The sequence below is a fragment of the Peromyscus californicus genome, unplaced genomic scaffold (assembly GCF_007827085.1).
Source record: "Peromyscus californicus insignis strain IS unplaced genomic scaffold, ASM782708v3 Scaffold_12__1_contigs__length_115047231, whole genome shotgun sequence".
Classification (NCBI taxonomy): domain Eukaryota; kingdom Metazoa; phylum Chordata; class Mammalia; order Rodentia; family Cricetidae; genus Peromyscus; species Peromyscus californicus.
The window spans coordinates 78,993,775-79,001,352 of NW_026294413.1; the positions used below are offsets into that span (position 1 = coordinate 78,993,775).

Below are 7,578 nucleotides of genomic sequence, written 5' to 3' on the forward strand. Positions count from 1 at the left end.
CCCTTTTACCCAGCTCTCCACAATAGTCACCATCTGCTTTGGCTACATGTTTGAGATTAGATTTCCATGGCCTTGACTATGGTCCAGATATATTAACCAAAATAATTGACAAGTTATGTCTAAAATAACTACTATGCTCTGCCAGGAATGGAGGTTTCAAGGTTACTCCAACCCCTCAATCAATTTTGATGGATCTTCTGTGTTTGTTTTTCCTTTAAAAATGCCGTATCCCTGAATTTAGGGACCAAAAGACTTCAGAGGCTCAAGCTTGCTCTTGGTCTGGCCATCAATAAAAAGGACTTAAAATTCTTAATCGGCTTAACCATCGTGATTGTCAACAATTATTTTACATGGATCATTACACTGGAGGCTGCAGCGAGATCCCCTGCGCGTGCTCCATGAACTTCCCATCTTCCTGGCCAGGGAGAAGTTGCAGAGGAGACGTCCCCGCTGACAAATGTTCCAGGCTCCGCCTCTCACTGAGTCGAGGTCTGAAGTGACTGCTGGGTTCCCAACACCGAAACGGAGTCCTTCTGACACTCCTCTGAGGTGAGTCTGCATGCTGAACTCTGGTTGAAGAGGACGAGCCCCACGGGAGCCTTCTGGATAAGAGGGATAGGCCCCAAAGGGGAGGCTCTTCTGGATAAGAGGGATGGATATTCAAGGTCCTCGACCTGGCTTAGGAAGAGAATTTCTGGCAGGAAACTCTTTCCTCGTCCTCCCTCCACACTAAGTGGGAGATCCTGTATCCTGGTTCTGCCTTTCATGAGAGACCCGATTTTGGTTTTGCTTGGGTGAATGGCCCGCCAACTGTGTGAATGACTGAATGCATGAAGAGCACGTTTGGTTCAGAGAGTCGCCTGAACGCGTGACAGGCAAGTTTGGCTTTGGGAGCTGTTGAATTGATTTCTTGATTTTGCGGCTGGTGTTTCTGTTTTGTCCCCAAAGGGAGCTGATTAAAATTCTGCCTGTTTTTCCCTCATTCTGCCAGCAGGTGGCACCCCCTGCTGTTGTTGGCGGTTGGTCTTTTGGCACCCCAACGTCTCTCCCACCGCAGGCTCGCACCTCCCCGCCCCCTACACACACCCCGGCCCCGGCACGCGGCAAGGTCCCTGGGACCTGCCTAGGCTGCGTTCGCTCCGGGCGACCGCCAGGGGGCGGGGCGGGCCCGCCGCTCCTCTGGGTTCTGCGCGGAGCCGGGGCGGGCGGCGTCGATGCTCCCGGGCGAGCCGGCGAGCTGGTGAGCCAGCTCCCTCGCCGGGCGGTGGCGGCCCCACTCCGTTTATTGTCCTGCCGGCCTCCGAGGCACCTTTGGCTCCCCGCTTGAGGGCCCGCCATGCCCCATACTGGACCCAGAACCAGCCTTTGTTTTTCTGTCATACAAGACGCTGCTCCCTCCGAGGCGGGGGCAATGATTTAAAGGAAGGGCGTTGCCCTTCCCTTGATCTGTGTTCTGTTCACTTCAGATCTGTATAACCGGAAGACCCAGACCTCTTTTTCTGATAAGCCCCAAGGCCTACAACGGCTATCCTGGAATCTGTGCCTCTCATCTATCGCCCCAACTAAGTAAGGTGTTCATCTGCAATTCCTTCTCTGTTTACTTCAGAGAGGGATGTATGGGGCCGAGGCGAGGAAGGCTTTTTTGGGGACTCATCCATTGGACAGATGCTGAAAAGCTACTCGATTTGAGGCAGCGTTTCCATCCAAATGCCTTAATTGGGACCCCAATACGTATGCAGGTTCCCAGGCCCTGGACACTTGTCTCCAGTATCTTATGCTGGAGTTCAGGGTGCAGCTTGAAACAACTAATTTGTCTAAAACTATTGAGGCTCTTCAGGGCAGGAGAGTCTCCCGAGGCATTTCTCGAGGGGAAAAGGGCCTTCAGATTTTACATCCCATTTGATCCACTCGCTCCGAAAAATGCTAGAGCACTAAATTTGGCTCTTGTCACTCAATCACCTCCGGGCGTCCATAAAAACTCCGAATGCTAGAGGGCTTTGCAGCTCATTGCGGTAGCCCAAAATGTTCACAATAACTGAGATGATACAAGGCAGAGAGGCAGGATGTGTTGGCTGCTGAAAGAGCTGTATGCAGGCAAGCAAGGCTTATGCTGACTGTGTTCCAGTCAGCTCACTCTGAGCCCCTATGGCTACTTCTGTATTGTTTGTGTCCAAGGGAGAGATCCTCAAAAAAAAAAAATAATAACAATAATTATCAGTAAAAAGATGCCAGTGTGGGGAGTGGGCACCATTAAGGAAAATCACCTTACACCTAAAAGAACAGTTAGTCTCACACCTGCATGGTGGTCCTAGATTGCCCTTTCTCCCTTTCGGGCAAAGATGTTTTTCAAAAATCAGGCACCACTGTGATGGCTAAAAAAACTCCACTTTGTGCTAGGCATCCACCTTGGAGCCTAATATCCGTTGGTTCTGGACTCAAGTTCCTGGAAGATAAGTTCCCGGCAACCCTGACTGCTTGACCCCAGAAATGTACAGCCCTGACCATCTGCTTGTTGTGATATGACTAACTGCTGATTTTGATTTCTGTGACCTGCTTACGCAGACATTCAAGGACTATTTTGAGATCACCTTGCCTATCTAATCTTGGCAGAGACAAACAACTCTTGTGGGTTTCATCTTTAAAAGCTCGTCCTTCACCTACCTCTGGGCAGCACATCTCTAATTTGAGCTACAGACTTCAGCCCTGCTAGCAGCTTTAATAAATTTGCTTAATTAGAATCTGAGTTGGGTCTGGGGGTCTTTTCTGGGTGTTCTGGAACTCTGTAACATCACTATCACCTTTACTCTCCAAGAAAGCTAAAATGTCCTTTATGCCTGTCCTACCAACTCAGCTTAACTGTCCTCTGTCTGAAGAACATCTTCTAGCTCCCCCACTCACAACAGAAACAAATCCAGACCCAGGGCCCCTGTTTGAGGACTTGCAACAGCAATTTCCTAACATATGGGCTGAGATAAACCCTCCTGGCTTGGCAGCACACTGTCCACCAGTTATGGTAAGTCTCTTGGCTACAGCCGTACTGACAGAGGACTGTCAATATCCCTTGAACCAAAAGACTAGACTGGAAATTGCTAGACTGGAAGCTAACCTCCTCACCCCATGCCAGTCAGCTTGGAATATGCCTTCATCGCCTGTGTATAAGCCAGGGACCTCAGGTTATCAGTCAGCCCAGGACCTACTGGAGACAAATCACCGATGGGCTGAAATCATTCATCTGACAGTTCCAAATCTGTACACTTTGCTCAGTCTCCTCCCACCAGACCACCAGGTCTGTCCAGTCCTGGTCCTTAAGGATGCTTGCTTCTCTAGTTCCCTGGGGCCAGTTAGCTAGCCCATATTTGCCTTCCCCCCTGCTGTGTGAGCCCTCCTAAGAGGGACAAGTTCCTGCATCACTCAGTACCGGAGTCCGTAGCTTCATCAGCTTGGCCTCACTTTTGCTACTGTACAGTCTCAACCTTTCGACATTGATGCTGATGACAACCCCAAGGTCCCCCTCCATAACTGTGGGGACTTGATGGACATATCTCAAGCCATTCACCCAGACCTCCGGGATACTCCCCTACCCGAGGCATAGACCTATTGACTGCTGAAGGAAAGACTGTTAAAGGGGGAATTATTGTTCCTCTTAAAGCGATCTGGCTCCCCAAGGAGGTGGCTATTATATATTGCAAGGGGCATCAAACAGCCAACACACCAGAAGCCCAAGGAAATCAGAGGGCCGATCAGGCAGCCCGGTAAGCAGCAGGGATTCCTGCAGAGTCCTGTTTTGTCTTGACCATTGCTTTTTCTGATTCCCAGCTGTCTCGCCAGCCCACCTGCTCCCAAGAAGAAGAGGACAAGGCCTGCTCCAGGATGCTAAATAGGATCCAGCTGGATAGTGGATCTTACTAGACTAACCGAGTTGTTATCTTCCAGGTACTGGATTCTACATCTCTGAGAGATGGCCATTAATTAGGCTGGCTCTAACTATCTCTTCTGCACAGAAGTTACCCCAAGGCAAGAGCCAAAAGGAGTCCCCACCATTCCTCTGAAGGGACTAGCCCCTGGTGAGAAATGGAAAGTCAGCCTCGCAGAGATGAAGCCCTCTCATGTATAAGTATCTGTTAATGTCTGTGGACACCTCAGGATGGGTGAAAGCCTTGGTTACCTGGAGGGAGACAGCTCTGACAGTGGTCAAGACTCTTTGATTATTCCTAGGTGCAGGCAGCCCCTGTCAATTGGATCAGATAATTTAGCTGCCTTCACTTCATTTGCCCATAGCTCAAATTGTCAGTGAGCCCTTAAATGTAACCTGGACCTACCAGCTGCAGAGCTCTGGCCAGGCCAAACACATGCACTCCACTAGCAAGTCCATTCTCTCCAAATTAATTTTGGGAATCAGTGAAAACTGGCCCAACCTGTTACCCCTGGCACTTTTTAGGAAAAGATGTATCCCCTACAAGGCAGGATTCACCCCCTGTGAGATTATGTTTGCAAGACCACTCCTTTGTGGCCCTGTTTAAGAGACCCTATCATTGAAGAGATTACCAATTGGTTTCTTCTAAAGTACCTCCTGCCTCTGCAACAGGTCCAGACTGCAGTCCATTCTAGGGTTCAAGATGCCCTTCTGGTTACCTCCTCAGTGCCCCGTCCCTCCTTCTGACCCAGGGACCCAGGTACATCAAGAAGTTTCAGAAAAGAGGATTGACACCTGCCTGGAAAGGACTCCCACTGTTACGCTGACCACATCAGCTGCTACAATCAAGGTTGACCAGATGTCTGCCTGGGTTCACCACGCCCTTGCCAAGCCTGTTCCAAACCAGGACCAGAAATGAACCATCTCACTTAGACCAGATCCTCCCAGGCTAAGACTCTCTCAGAATAGGACTCCTTTTTGGTTATGCATCCCCCTTTCTGCCTCTTGTAATACTAGTCTCATGGTTACTCGTAACTCAGAAACTTATTTCTCTTCCACAGGAACTCAGCTGGTGTGTACCGCCAGTCTCACCCGCTGTATGACCTCAGAACATCTGTGTAATAATCCAGTTTTATGTATGGTTGTACATGTATCCCCCCCCCCCAGAGTGAATGCTTATTCAGGACCAGAGGGGACTCACCTCTTGTTCCCCTTTGGGCTGTCCCACTGGTGGCATAAGAGAGCTGCCCCTCTCCTTGTTCCGGTGATGGTAGAAATGGGGGTAGCGGGCCCTGCTGCCTTGAGAACTACGGTTCTAACTGGGAGAAATGGGCCTTTAACAGTTATCAATTAGATGCACACCTCAGACGCCTTCTTCCTCAATATGCCTCAGGTCTAGGTAGAGTCTCTGGCGGAAGTCTCCCCCAAACCAGCGGGGCTTAGACTTGCTTTTCACGTCCCAGAGAGGACTTTATATGACACTGGGAAAGGCTTGTCCTTCCTATGCTAGCAAATCAGGAGTTCTCAAAGAGACTTTACAAAAAGTTAAAAATAATTTAGAGAAAGGACAACAGGAGTGAAACGGGGAGGTGGTGGCGCACGCCTTTAATCCCAGCACTCGGGAGGCAGAGCCAGGCGGATCTCTGTGAGTTCGAGGCCAGCCTGGGCTACAAAGCTAGTTCCAGGGTAGCCGGGGCTGCTACACAGAGAAATGCTGTCTTGGAAAAAAAAAAAACCAAACCAAACCAAACAAACAAAAAGAGACAACAGGAATGTAAATCAAATAATTTGTGGTACCATAAAATACTGGGTGAAAACCATGGCTCACTACCTCCTCCCTGGCCTTGCAGGCCCCTTTCGCCTACTTTTTATAAGACCTGCTGAGAAGCCATACATAATAAATTACCTCCGTTAAGCCAATGATCCTCAGGACTCAGTCTGTACCCCTTAGCCAAGATCAAAGATTTGAAAATAACTTAAAAAAGGGGAGGGGGATGAAATGACCAAAGTAACGCCATCATGTTCTGACTCCATTTTTGTTCGTTTGGACAGTTCTCAGCCCTTTACCCTCCCTCCCCTCAACAGTCACACCTGCCTTGACAACACTTGAGATGTCCATGGTCTTGACTATGGTCCAGATATGTTAACCAAAATAATTGGCAAGTTACATCTAAAGTAACTACCGTGCTTTGCCAGGAACAAAGGTTTCAAGGTTACTCTGACCTTCATCTAACTTTGATGCATCCTTGTGGGTTTCGCCTTTCCAAATGCTATGTCCCTAAATACAGGCACCAAGAGGCTCAAGCCCGCTCTTGGGCTGGCCGTCAATAAAAAGTACTTAAACTCTTAACTTGGCTTAATCGGTGCAGTTGTCAGTGACTGTCATAAGTGGATCATTACACCCTTGTCCTCTCCACCAGGAATTCCCAGCTCAGGTCCCTGACTGGGCCTCTGCTCTACCCTGCCTCTCTTGGGGACCACAGATTCAGTTTTGCTCCACAGCTGAGCCATGAGCCCCAGCCCAGGCATGGGTTTGCTTTGCCTTCAGGGCCAGCTAGCTCCCTGGAGAGGCAGCCTTCATTTGTAACGATTTCTTCCCCCCACTTCTATTGTTCCCCAACCTTTCAGGCATTGAGTTGATTAAATTCAGAGTAAGAAATAGGCCAACTCTTCTGTTCCACAAAAACCAATTTCCTTCCGTCGCCCTGTTCTTTCCTGGGGGCGGGGTACTTTTCATTCTTCTCTGGAGCACATTCCTACTGTTTGCATTTGTCAGGTGGCTCAGGCCCCCAGATGTCAGTGATGGTTCAGGTCCTAAGACACTCGCCCCTCCGTGGGTGGAGGAAGAAGCAGCCGAGCTCCGTCAGCTGGCTCTGCTGTGGCAGCAGAAATGGCTGTTTTCTACAGGGGCTGCCTTAATTTCTACTCATTAGTTACACCGTCTCATTTGGTGGTTACATCTATTCTGTGGCCTTTTCCTCCTACCTGCAGAGAGGCCAGAGCTGTGTATTCCTTCTCTGCCTCACAGAGGAGCTTCAAGTTTGCATTTCTTAGAATAGCCCTGTTCTCGGCGCTCAGCCCACATGTCCAAACCCACTTATTCCCTTTCATTTCCTATTTCAGCGAACTGAACCAAAGTCCAGCGCACCATCAAACTAGAAACTCTTTCTCGGCTCTGCATTCAGGGGCCTTGGTTACAGTGTGTCAAGTTGAGGAGGGGCGGGGCTTGTGTTGGTGAATTTTAGTTGTTAGCTTGGTTGGATGAGAAACACTTAGGAGGTAAGTAAAACATGCCCTCCAGGTATCTCTGGGCGAGTGTTTCCACAGAGGATTAGCTAAAGGCATGGCATCTACCCTGAATGTGGGTAGCATCATCTGGTAGTCTTGGGGCCCCAATAGAATAAAATGGAGCGAAGGAGAAAAATCAAGATGCACAAGAAAAATCAAGAAAACCTAGCTGCTATGATGGGAGCCATTTTGATGGCCCGAGCTCTCCCCACTACGATCAAAACCTCGGAAAACGTGGGTCAAAATAAGCCTTTGCCCCTTAAACTGCTTATACCAGGCAATTTGTCATAGCAACAAAATGTCTGACTAATACAGCCACTAAGGCCCAGTGACTCTCCTCCCCATCCGCAAAACCACTTGTTTTGTGGTCTGTCTCT

General features: G+C 49.3%; 1 long non-coding RNA gene across 3 annotated transcripts; it reads left to right on the forward strand.

The window, feature by feature from the left end:
- Positions 1–439: 439 nt before the first annotated feature.
- Positions 440–6,263, forward strand: LOC128107532 (uncharacterized). Of its 3 annotated transcripts, none has more exons than XR_008217111.1 (3): positions 440–549; positions 1,467–3,933; positions 4,586–6,263. It is a non-coding gene; the product is annotated as an uncharacterized LOC128107532 (long non-coding RNA). The 3 variants fall into 3 exon arrangements; XR_008217112.1 differs by having other exon boundaries at positions 457–3,013; positions 3,817–3,933; XR_008217110.1 differs by having other exon boundaries at positions 457–3,933.
- The last annotated feature ends 1,315 nt before the right edge of the window (positions 6,264–7,578 follow it).